The 13,807-nt window shown below is 28.2% G+C and overlaps 1 protein-coding gene across 3 annotated transcripts in view; it reads right to left on the bottom strand.

Annotated features, from left to right (window-relative positions):
• Positions 1–13,807, bottom strand: part of LOC145267175 (uncharacterized) — a 496,153-nt gene that overhangs the window by 18,669 nt on the left and 463,677 nt on the right. The gene's annotated exons all lie outside the window — the stretch shown is intronic.

Below are 13,807 nucleotides of genomic sequence, written 5' to 3'. Positions count from 1 at the left end.
TTACATTATGTTTTATTTCAGACTTTATTTTTACTACCACTTGCAGGTCTTCAACTCTCATATTGTTATCCTCATCTTCCTAAACGAACAAATAATAGTAATACTACTTGCTTCAAAAAAATTATTTTTAAATGTTCAGTTACAAACCAATATATTAAACTAGCTATACCCGGCCATGCGTTGCTTAGTGGAAATGGGGGGGAAAAAATGTTGCGGTTTACGGAAATACCCTCTCCTCTCTGAAATCTTCACAGGACACCTGGTTTTTCTCTCATTACCTTAATCTCATTGATTACAAACATAACACGTAGGAGTTTTAAAAAAAGAAAGTTTTTTTAAATATTATTTTTATGATTTTTTATCGTGGACTTTTTTTTTGGTAAATGTGACAATGGGAATACCCTAATCACTGCAAAAAAATACTTTACAAGCTGAAACTCAAAATGAAATGTCAATTATGTATTTATTATTTATTTTGAGCTATTATATCAATATTGGAAACTTTTGTGGTTGGGTCATCCACAAGTATAGTAGATAATTTTATTCTTTTTCTTGGGAAAATTTCTTTTGGGGAAAACATTGCCGTGAAATGCGTAATTTGTTGGTGTCAGTATTCGAGAAGCATTTTTGAACTTCATGATGCTCGTGGACAATAATAATTCCAGCAATAGCTGGAATTATTATTGTCCACAAGCATCCGGTTCGTCTCTTCATAACTGCGCAATGCCACTTTAAATTCTCTGAAATTTATGGGTTTGTCTTTTTATGTTATAACAGTTGTAAATCGTTTAAAATCGGCCGGAAGTCCCTTGAGGGTCATTGATATTAACAGGTTATCGCTTATTATTTCACCTGAGAGTTTGATCATATAGCACTTCAGTTTGAATCTATCATAACACATATTTAGCAACAGGCGCAACTGCTCTACGTTGTACTGAGTGAAAGAAAACCAAAAATAGAATAACAGCTAAAACAAAATGGACAGTTTCAAAATCATCTTGGCTCTTATTTCAATTAAAAAAAAGTAAACATTTCTAAACCTACATGAAAATTACGTTTTCAAATTGGCATCAAAGACGAGAAAATCTTTTCAAGTTCTTACATTAAAATATACAAGTTAATTTTAAATTATGCAATGTTGATGACAATTGAGAAAGATTTAAGATATATTTCTTTTATTTACAAAAATAAATTAACTAATTGATATTCTTTCTTTTTCCCTTCCTTTCTATAGCGATTGATATGCTTTTTTCTTTTTTAAAAATTCCTTGTTTGAGACATTTTCTTTTTTATTTCTTTTCACTTCAACTCAGATGTCATAAAATGTGTAGTGCAAACACTAACAAAGCATAATTTTGGGTCATTTTTGATGGAGAGTGTTTTAATAATATAAACAAAATAAAATAAATGGGTCCAAATAACATTATTAATTCATTTAATCTTAATCATTAAAAATTGTTTAAAATTTTTTTAGTGACTTGAAATAAATTTATTTTTACACATGTCAGTTGGAAATTAGATTACTAGAATTACTGTTATCATTATGAGGTTAGTTTCACAACATTTTGGTCTATATAACTCAGGTGCATCTTGTCGATCGTTGCAATCTATATTGAACTGAACCCTTTATTTAATCTTTAAGAGGTTGTCAGTTCTAAGTGACAGTATTCTGGATGTTGAAGGTTACATCTTCAGTACAGACAATAATAAGTATATAATTACCCGGCCATGGTTGACTGAACGAAAACAATCTACCACCATTGATTAAATAAAGGGTTAAGTTGGAATTTTTGTATAGATTCCAGTTTGACTGGTGTAGATTGGGAGATTAAAATCACAGATATGAACACGTCTGAATTCTTAAAATGATGTAAATTATCAATTCTTATCACAAAAATTATGTACTTCTCATTCACCACTCATGAGTAAAAAACATGTTTGGATGAAACCATTTCAAATGTTTCATGAACATTTATGCAATCCTTGCCATCTGAAATTAATTCGGAAAAAAAAAAAACAAAAAAAAAAAACTTCACTATTTTTAGACTGAAATGTTTTTCTTTTTTTCTCCTTTCTTTCTATAAAAATAAATTTTTTTCCTTTCTTTCTATAAAAAAATTTCAATTTCTTAACCTCACTTATTGAGATATTATTTTATATGAATACCAGAAGATGTACCGGGCATTGACCAGTATTAAACGTAACATTAAATTCCTTCAAAAAAAGAAAAAAAAAAAATTGAAAAAAAAAAAACTAAGACATGTGCATGCGAGTATTATGTTTTGTTTAAACAATTCTCTTGTAAAAAAAAAAAATACTTGAGCTAAGATCGAAATTAAAACCTTAAGACAGTGAGTCAAATATGATAACCATTAGGCTAGCTTGACACGATCTTTAAAAAGTGTTTTAAAACCTACTTATTCTGAACATAATGTGAATGATTCATGCATGTGCAGTCGCGAAACAGTTAATAAACAGATAAAAATCCGAAGACTGACAATTACCAATTTCTCAATTTTGACCCCTTAGCAGTCCTTTTTTGCCGATGAAAACCAATTAAAAAGTTTTCCACATCTCTGAATACCTTATATACCAAATTTCAAGTCTGCAGATAAAAATTTTTTTTGAGTATATATAAGTTGAGAAGTGTTCTCTCACTCTCACACACACTCTCTCTCTCTCACATTTATAGATTACTGTAAAGTATATTTTTATTTACGGTGTTGAGAGATTCTCAGACTATATAGTAAGCAACACTGGGCAATGTATCCTCACACTTATTTACCATGCGGTCCAATCCATAGGGCTGATACTAGACATGTTGCAAACAATCAAACCACTTTGTATACATTCCCTTTGGTCTTCCACATATCCTTGTGCCTGGATTATCCTGAGTTCAATTGAAAATTCTGTAATGGTTCCAGAATATGGCTAAAAGCTTCTCAAATATGAAAAAAATACACTTAAATACTGTTGGAAATTACATCAACTAGAATGTTGGGAATCTTTTCACTCCTTGGTAACAACTGAGACAATTTTTATTTTTATCCCAATTCAGAGCGCTCTTTTATTGGGAGCTGAATTTTCCCCACATCAAATAATCATCATTTTATATAATTGTCCTCGTGGGGAGCAAGTAAACAGAGACATAATATCTGTTGTGATTACAAGTTATTAACTAAAGTAGAATGTAAACAAAGCAGAACTTGAACATAAGTAAAAAAACAGGTTATAAAATTATATTTACATTAACATTAATTTTTAAACTTGATCTGATTTAGAAATAATTGATTAAATTAAACGTTCTTTTATCAGATATTTTTGCTAACTTACCTGAAAAGGTTTAAATCGATTTATGCAGTTGAAGAGAGATTGATGGATTGAAATAAATAATATAAACATAACCCATGTTATCCTGTCGACTGCACTATGCAGGCATTGTTTGGTAATATATGGCCTAAAAAAATCATCACATACTAAAAATAAACAAAAAATTAAAGAGCAGTTTTATAGAAAGAGAACAAATATAGATAAAGATAATTAGTCTGCTCAATACTTCTATCAGTGTGAACGTTTATGTGAGTAAAATCATTTTTGATCAAAGTCTCAGATTACATCAGTCAGGTCAAGGGTTACTGTAGCACTTGTGACAACACAAACAGCATAAAGATCGCAATACCACTTTCAACTAAACTACCCTAGGGTGGAAATAGTAGAAAAATGAAAGTCAATCTATAAATATGGTTTGAATTTTTAAAAATTAATAAATTGGGTTTGCATAACAAAGTCAAAATCCAAATAAAAACCGTTGCAAGAAACAGGATGTTAAAAATTTTGTTCCACTATTTTTTAAATGGATATTTCCACCACATAAAAATGTAATTTGATTTTCCCTAGGACAATGGCCAGAGAAATTCTCTGTAACAACCATTTACACTCTATCTTCTTTCTTCTTCAAAATGGAAACTCCTTATGCAGAAATCCAATCAATCCCAGATTAATAACTTCAAAAGTCTAGTCTTATTTTTCTAATAGTTGTTACTAATTAGCAACATAATGAAAGTATTAATTTTAATTATTTACCTGGCATTGCCCAGGTGGAAGACTTAGTAAAAATTATTCAAAATAGAGTCATATTTACAATTAAAAAAATGGTTTTCAATTCGTTTCAGTTTTCGTTTACTTTTGATGCACACACAAGATCTTGTGCGGTAGTTTTATTAAATGCTATATTTGTTCTCATTTAAAATGATTTAAACTCAGCCACTAAAAATGGAAGCTAATAACAATTTCAATTTCTTAGTCAAAATTTGAAACCTGAAAACAAAATCAAAGCTGAACAGTTTTCGTAAAAGTTTAGTCTACATAAATATACATATCTACTATGTCTTAAAATTGACTCATCAATTAGAACTTATCTTTAAAAAAGTTTTATCTATCAGTAAGAAAATTAAACTTTGGTAGAGCCTAAAAATATTTCTTGGCATTATTTCAAACCATTTTTGGCCCCCCAAAATGTTTAATTGAATTTAATAAAAATACTTTAGAGATAATTTAAGACAATTGCTTCTTTATATTTTAATATATTTTTCAAATACTTCAAGATGGCCATTCTACTCGTATATTGAGTCATGAAGGAATTTTTTTCTAACAAATACATTTGTGAAAAAATAATTACCAATTTTGGCATCAATTTTTTTCACTACTGCAAAATGGTTAATTTTTATTACAAATGTGAATAAGAAAAAAAAAGTATAACATTTCTTAATTTTATCTAAAACTAGCTATACCTATATGATGGCGTGAGAAAAAAAGAAGCTGGAACAATGGTGTTGAAAAGGATCTATTTCACTTTTTTTAAAAAATTACATTGTTAAAAATATTTTTTTTAAAAGAGGAGTTTTGAAGTTATATTTAAATCTTAAGGTGTCATTTGGTTAGTAAATCATTGATTGAACCATATTGTTATCAAACTACAACTATTTTTTATTTTAATGTAATTTTTTTTATTTTAGTCCATTTATAAGATTATTAGATGTAAAAAGCTTCTGAAACTTTCAATAAATATGGATTTGATAACAATTTTAAATTTGATAGTTCAAATGCTTCCAAATTTCATTCAAATTCTGAAGGAACACAAAATAATGCATTCTTTTTCATTTTTTAACTATTACCACAAGATTAAAATGGCCAACTTGTTTATGAAGAAACAAAAATGCATTATGCTAGATAAAATTTAATAATTAAATTATTTTTTTTATTTTTTTTTTTTTACATAGGCATCACCACATTATCAAGGCCCAGAGGCCACTCAAGGATAAGGGTTAAAGAGTGTACAGTAGAAATTGGACAATATAGTAATCATTAGTAATGAAAATTTGGTAAATTTGATAACTTATATGGAACGGCTCATCAAGAACTTATTTACTTTAGACTTGAAGACAACCATATTGTAGTCAGCCGGAAAGCAGGAAAACGGAAGACAATTCCACAGGCGTGCAGTTCTAAGAAAGAAGCTTTGTTCATGGAATCTACGTTTAGGTTTAGGCACAGATAAAGAGTGGGGGAAATTATTGATAGTGTTTACAGCTAGACGAGTGTTTCTTGTGAAAGTTTGGCGAGGGGGGACCATAGATTGAAGCTCAGTTGAACACTTTCCATGAAAATAACGATACATCAGAGACAAACTCGCAACATCTCTTCTGTGAGATAGAGGTTGCAAGGAGGAGAAAAGGACATCTCCTACGAGGCTACGAAGTCTATTTTGAACTCTATCAAGGCAGGACAAGTCCTTTCTAGCAGCTCCTGCCCAGATGTGGCAACAGTATTCCATCCTTGGACGTACCTGGCTCTTATATAGATAGAGAATAGCATCAGCAGTGAGATATCTACCGGATCGATAGAAAGATCCCACCATTTTTCCAGCGGCCTTGGCAACAGATTTGATATACGTGTTCCATTTAAGATCAGGAGTAATGGTCAAGCCCAGAAGCTTGTCAAAACTTGAGGCCTCCTGAAGACGAGAGCCATTCATTTCAATTGATGACAAATATGGATTAGAATGTTGATGATGTAAAGAGAGAAGCTTGGTTTTAGATGCATTAAAAGTAACCAGTCACTCCTTTCCCCATTGTACTACATGCTCAAGATCAGAGGAGAGAGAATTGGAGAGAACTTGGTCGTTTACTGTCTTAGATGTGCTACCATAAATGGTAGTGTCGTCAGCATAAATGTCTACAAATGATGTAAGGATATGATTTGGAAGATCATTAATGTAGATCAGGAAAAGAGTTGGGCCCAGGATGGATCCCTGAGGGACACCGGCATTAATACTGTGAGCTTCTGATTTTTGCCCCTCAACTACTACTCTTATGAACCTATCAGAAAGAAATGATTTAATAATTGAGAAGACTTTTCCAGCTATACCATAGCTAGCGATCTTATGAAGTAAACCTTTATGCCATACCCTATCAAAGGCTTTAGATATGTCAAGAGCAATTGCCCTAGAAAGATTGCCACCGTCGACAGATTTGCTAATCCTATGCGATATAACTGTAAGGACATCTGCTGTAGATCTAGCAGAACGGAAACCATATTGAGTGTCACTAAGAAGGTTATTTTTGTTGAGATGGTTGATTACTTCTGTATTTAACACAGATTCTAGCAACTTACTCATGACGCACAGGAGACTTATTGTTGAACATCGTTTTAGAACGCTACTGCTTTTTTTTAATAAAAAAATCTGAGTTATAGCAGTGGGATATACACAACAGATGAAGTAACAATTTTAGAGAGTCAGGCTGAGAAAAGTGAAATTTGAGAAATATTCCAACAATTCCTATGCTACAATTGTAAAATAGTATTTAAAAAAAAGAACATTTCTAAACATGTGTTCATTAAAACAGCACATTAAGTGAAAATGTTATTACAAAATTAAGTATGTAAATCATTTTTAATCTAAAGTGAAACAATGAAACAAAATTGCTATTTAATCTTAAGTGATATAGAGCAAAAAGAAGCTATTAAAACTTTAAGTGATACACTGCAACAAAAATGCTATTCAAATTTAAAAGGATACCAAGCAAAAAAATTGCTATTAAAATTTAAAATGACACCGAGCAATAAAAAGCTACTTAAATTTTAAATGATACCAAGCAACAAAAATGATACTGAGAAACAAAAATGCTATTTAAACTATAAATTATATAGAGAAACAAAAATGCTATTTTTATTTTAAATGATATCAAGCAACAAAAATACTATTTCGACTTTAAGTGATACCAAGCAAAAAAATAAATAAAATAATAAAAGTAAATAAATAAATAAATACAAAAAAAAAAAAAAATGCTATTTCTATTTTAAATGATACTGAGCAACGAAAATGCTATTTCAATTTTAAGTGATACACTGCAACAAAAATGCTATTTCAATTTTAAAGGTTAAACTGCAACTAAAATACAATTTATATTTTCAATGATACTAAGCAACAAAAATATTTCAATTTTAACAAATACTGAGCAACAAAAATGCAACTTTAATTTTTTAATGATACTGGGAAACAAAAATGCTATTTCAATTTTAAATGACACTGAGCAACAAAAATGCTATTTTAATTTTAAATGATACCAAGCAACAAAAATGCTATTTTAATTTTAAATGATAATAAAAATGCTATTTTAATTTGAAATTATACCAGGCAACGAAAATGATATTTCAATTTTATATGACATCATGCAACAAAAATGCTATTTCAATTTTAAATTATACAGAGAAACAAAACTGCTATTTCAATTTTAAAATGCTACCGAACAACAAAAAATGCTATTTCAATTTTAAATGATACTGAGCAACAAAAATACTATTTCATTTTTTAATTACACCGAGCAACAATTATACTATTTCAATTTTAAATTATACCAAGAAACAAAAATGCTATTTCAATATTAAATTATACCAAGCAACAAAAATGCTATCTTAATTTTAAATGATACTGAGCAACAAAAATGCTATTTCCATTTCAAGGGATTCTAGGCAACGAAGTGCTTTTCAATTTTAAATGATACTGAGCAACAAAAATGCTATTTGAATTTTAAATAATACTGAGCAACAAAAATACTATTTGAATTTTAAACGATACTGAGCACCAAAAATACTATTTCAATTTTAAACGATACTAAGCAACAAAAATACTATTTCAATTTTAAATGATAGTGAGCAATAAAAATACCATTTCAATTTTAAACGATACTGAGCAACAAAAACACTATTTCAATTTTAAATGATACTGAGCAACAAAAACACTATTTCAATTTTAAACGATATTGAGCAACAAAAATACTATTTCAATTTTAAATGATACTGAGCAGCAAAAATGATGTTTCAATCTTAAACGATACTTAGGAACAAAAATGCTATTTCAATTTTAAATGATACTGAGCAACAAAAATGCTATTTTAATTTTAAATGATACTGTGCAACAAAAATGCTATTTGAATTTTAAAGGTTAAACTGGAACCAAAATACAATTTATATTTTCAATGATACTGAGCAACAAAAATATTTCTATTTTAACAAATACTGAGCAACAAAAATGCTACTTTAATTTTTTAATGATACTGGGGAAACAAAAATGCTATTTCAATTTTAAATGACACTGAGCAACAAAAATGCTATTTTAATTTTAAATGATACCAAGCAACAAAAATGCTATTTTTATTTTAAATGATTATAAAAATGCTATTTCAATTTGAAATTATACCAGGCAACGAAAGTGATATTTCAATTTTATATGACACCGTGCAATAAAAATGCTATTTCAATTTTAAGTGATACTGAGAAAAAAAAATACTATTTCAATTTTATATGACACCACACAACAAACATGCTATTTCAATTTTTAATTATACAGAGAAACAAAACTGCTATTTCAATTTTAAAATGCTACCGAGCAACAAAAATGCTATTTCATTTTTTAATTACACCAAACAACAATAATACTATTTAAATTTTAAATTATACCAAGAAACAAAAATGCTATTTCAATATTAAATTATTCCAAGCAACAAAAATGCTATTTTAATTTTAAATAATACTGAGCAACAAAAATACTATTTCAATTCTAAACGATACTCAGCAACAAAAATACTATTTCAATTTTAAACGATACTGAGCAACAGAAATACTATTTCAATTTCAAATGATACTGAGCAACAAAAATACTATTTCAATTTTAAATGATACTGAGCAACAAATATATTATTTAAATTTTAAACGATACTGAGCAACAAAAATACTATTTCAATTTTAAATGATACTGAGCAACAAATATATTTCAATTTAAAACGATACTGAGCAACAAAAATACTATTTCAATTTTAAATGATACTGAGCAACAAAAATGCTATTTCAATTTTAAATGATACTGAGCAACAAAAATTCTATTTGAATTTTAAATGATACCGAGCAGCTAAAATAGTGTTTCAATCTTAAGCGATACTTAGGAACAAAAATGCTATTTCCATTTTAAATTACACTGAGCAACAAAAATGCTATTTGAATTTTAAATAATACTGAGCAACAAAAATTCTATTTACAATTTTAAACGATACTGAACAACAAAAATACTATTTCAATTGTAAATGATACTGAGCAACAAAAATACTATTTCAATTTTAAATGATACCGAGCAGCTAAAATGATGTTTCAATCTTAAACGATACTTAGGAACGAAAATGCTATCTCAATTTTAAATGACACTGAGCAACAAAAATGCTATTCGAATTTTAAATGATACTGAGCAACAAAAATACTATTTTAATTTTAAATGATGCTGTGCAACAAAAATGCTATTTTAATTTTAAATAATACTGAGCAACAAAAATGCTATTTTAATTTTAAACGATACTGAGCAACAAAAATACTATTTCAATTTTAAACGATACTGAGCAACAGAAATACTATTTTAATTTTAAATGATACTCAGCAACAAAAATACTATTTGAATTTTAAACGATACTGAGCAACAAAAATACTATTTGAATTTTAAATGATACCGAGCAGCAAAAATGATCTTTCAATCTTAAACGATACTTAGGAACAAAAATGCTATTTCCATTTTAAATGAGACTAAGCAAAAAAAAAAATGCTATTCGAATTTTAAATAATACTGAGTAACAAAAATGCTATTTGAATTTTAAATGATACTGAGTAACAAAAATGCTATTTTCATTTTAATGATTCTGAGCAACAAAAATGCTTTTTTTTTAAATTTTCAATGATACTGAGCAACAAAAATTATATTTTAATTTTAAATGATATGTAGCAACAAAATGCTATTTGAATTTCAAGTCATACTGAGTAAGAAAAATTCTATTTTAATTTTAAATGATCCCAGGCTTCAAAAATGCTTTTTCAATTTTAAGTGATTCTGAGCAACAAAATTCAATTTCAATTTTAAATGATAGCAGGCAAAAAAAATTGCTATTTCAATTTTAAATGATACTGAGCAACAAAAATACTATTTCAATTTTAAATGATACTAAGCAACAAAAATACTATTTCAATTTTAAATGATACTGAGCAACAAAAATGCTATTTCAATCTTAAATGATAACGAGCAGCAAAAATGATGTCTCAATCTTAAATGATACTTAGGAACAAAAATGCTATTTCCATTTTAAATGACACTGAGCAACAAAAATGCTATTTGTATTTTAAATAATACTTAGCAACAAAAATGCTATTTGTATTTTAAATAATACTTAGCAACAAAAATGCTATTTCAATTTTAAATGATAGCAGGCAAAAAATTGCTATTTTAATTTTAAATGATACTGAGTAACAAAAATACTATTTCAATTTTAAATGATACTGAGCAACAAAAATGCTATTTGAATTTTAAATGATACCGAGCAGCAAAAATGATGTTTCAATCTTAAATGATACTTAGGAACAAAAATGTTATTGCCATTTTAAATGACACTGAGCAACAAAAAATGCTATTTGAATTTTAAATGACACTGAGCAACAAAAATGCTATTTGAATTTTAAATGATACTGAGTAACAAAAATGTTATTTCCATTTTAAGTGATTCTGAGCAACAAAAATGCTATTTCCATTTTAAGTGATTCTGAGCAACAAAAATGCTTTTTTTTTAAAAATTTTCAATGATACTGAGCAACAAAAATTATATTTTAATTTTAAATGATATGTAGCAATAAAATGCTATTTGAATTTCAAGTGATACTGAGTAACAAAAATGCTATTATAATTCTAAATGACCCCAGACTTCAAAAATGCTTTTTCAATTTTAAGTGATACCGAGCAACAAAATTCAATTTCAATTTTAAATGATAGCAGGCAAAAAAATTGCTATTTCAATTTTAAATGATACTGAGCAACGAAAATGCTATTTCAATTTTAAGTGATACAGAGAAACAAAAATACTTTTTAATTTATGTGATACAGAGCAACAAAAATGCTATTTCAATCTTCAACAGTATATACTGACCAAAACACATAGCATCTCATACAGGTATGTAGATGTATCTATATATAAAAATGCAAGTCAGATCTTAAAAGACAGATTTAAATAGCAACCTTAGATATCTGTGTTGGATTCAGGTTAGTTTTAAGTGATACACAGTTTATTTTTTCATTAGTTTTTCCCCAATATGTTATTGGCATGAACTTATTTTATTTTGATTTATTTTATTTCTTAAAATATTTATCCTGGCTAAGAAAGCTGTTAGGATAGAGACAGATCTTTTGAGGTGCTGATCTCAGTCAGCATAAAACTAATACCATATAAATTAATCCATAATTTGCTAAATAAATCTTCAAAAAATACTTTACAGATTATGATAAAGCATTTTAACATTCTTAGCAATGTACTGCTTCTGCGTTTTTTTTTAAATTTATAAGTAAAGTATACATTTATTAAAATACTTAGTTTCATTTATATTTATACATCATTCACTTACACAATAATATGAAATACTAATTTCCATCATTTTCTTATACATGCTTATGTTTTGCAGTTTTCTCGTTATTTAAATTGGTATTTGTTTAATTTGTGGCTGTATTTTATATTTGAATTTTCTGAAATGATCAAGGATATTCATTTCTTCATAACTGGACTACTTCCAATAATTGAATACATACTGCATGCTATGCTGTAACTAATAATACTTGTAAAACCCAAAATGACTCTTTATAAGCTTAAAGGTTGTGCCCCCACCTTGAATTGTTCCTTGGTTTTTAGCTTGGATTCTAGATAGTTATTTAAAGAACCATATATTAGTTTTATTTGCAAATCAGTTGGAAATTACAATTCAATTTATACATATGCCCTACAATGAGATTGAATTTCAGATACAGTTACTACACATAAGTAGCTGCTTGATTTGTTTGAAAATTACAGATTTGTATATATTACCCAAAAAATAAACGGTGTCATTTTAAATATTTTACCTATTAGATTTTATAAAGTCATTAAAGAAATATAATTGTAAACATACTTCTAACAACGTGTTCAAAGGTTAAACGTTTATTGAATTTACTAGTCAGTTCGAAGTTACATTTCTGTTTATATTATAAAAACATAACTGATGCCATTTTACCTATTATGGCTTATAACAATATTGGATTTTACACAGTATTTCCAGATTTAACAGCATTGTACTTTCAAGTTTGTTATAAGTTATAATTATGCTTATATTAAACAGAAAATAAGTCATATCTTAAATATTTAAATCCTATGATTACTAGGAACTACATACAATTGATTAAGAAGCAAAATCGTAAACATTGAATAAGTAATATTGTTTCGATTACACTAGTTTTCAAATAATCCTAGGCAGGTTTACACTAACTCCAATCTAAGTTTTGGGCGATGTTGGATCAGATATGTCAATATTATAGAAACAAGACTAAGTAGTAATTATAAAAATCTATTTTAATAAACCACAATTAGCAATTAATTCATTAAGTACCTATTAAGTTTATCTATTGCTCTCGTTCTCTCTCATTGTATGTTGATGCTAGTCTGTTATTATGCTTTCTAAAATAGAAACAAGATAAAACTAGTCCAATTGAAACTAAAATAAAAGGGTTGAAATAACATTTTTTAAACTCATGACTAAGTACGATTTTTTTGTTTCTTCATTCCTCATCTATCTATATCTTCTATATATATATAAAAGTGAAAATATATGTATGTATGTATGCTTTTTCTCGATGTCCACAAAAGGCTTCTTTCAGAGAAGCGCTCGCTCGGTTCACAACTTCTTAAAACTTTTTATATCATCTATAAATTGTAATATCTCACAGTTAACCACAGAGCTCGCTTGTCTATTTAATTTTATTGACTTTCAAACGTTAATTATTCCACATTTCCCGCATCGGCACGCGTTACATTCGACTCTAATCACAGGCCCAGAGCCAGTGGTCTCTAGAGAGCTAAGTAACGTTTGGTCAATGTCGACTTCGTCATATCAGACGGTAGCTTTCATTTCGAGACGAGGGAGCAGGTTTTTAAAAACAAACAAACTGATTTATTGACCTCATTAAAAACTGTCCCGCACAAAATGCTAACTGCTGAATAGCTATTGCCGTCATGTCAATCAAAAACGCGCACCTGTTTTTTTTTTCACACTTTACTATTTTCCAACTGCGCGTCATCAAGGCTTTTTTTTTCACGGGCACCTGTTTTTTTTCACACACACCTACAAACACCCGGGCAATGCCGGGTACCCCTCGCTAGTCTAATATATAAAAGGTAAAATGTGTGTGACCATTTTGTGTATG

Source organism: Euprymna scolopes, chromosome 42, assembly GCF_053919585.1.
Source record: "Euprymna scolopes isolate OS-2025 chromosome 42, ASM5391958v1, whole genome shotgun sequence".
Lineage (NCBI taxonomy): Eukaryota > Metazoa > Mollusca > Cephalopoda > Sepiida > Sepiolidae > Euprymna > Euprymna scolopes.
This window is presented reverse-complemented; position numbering and strand designations above follow the sequence as displayed.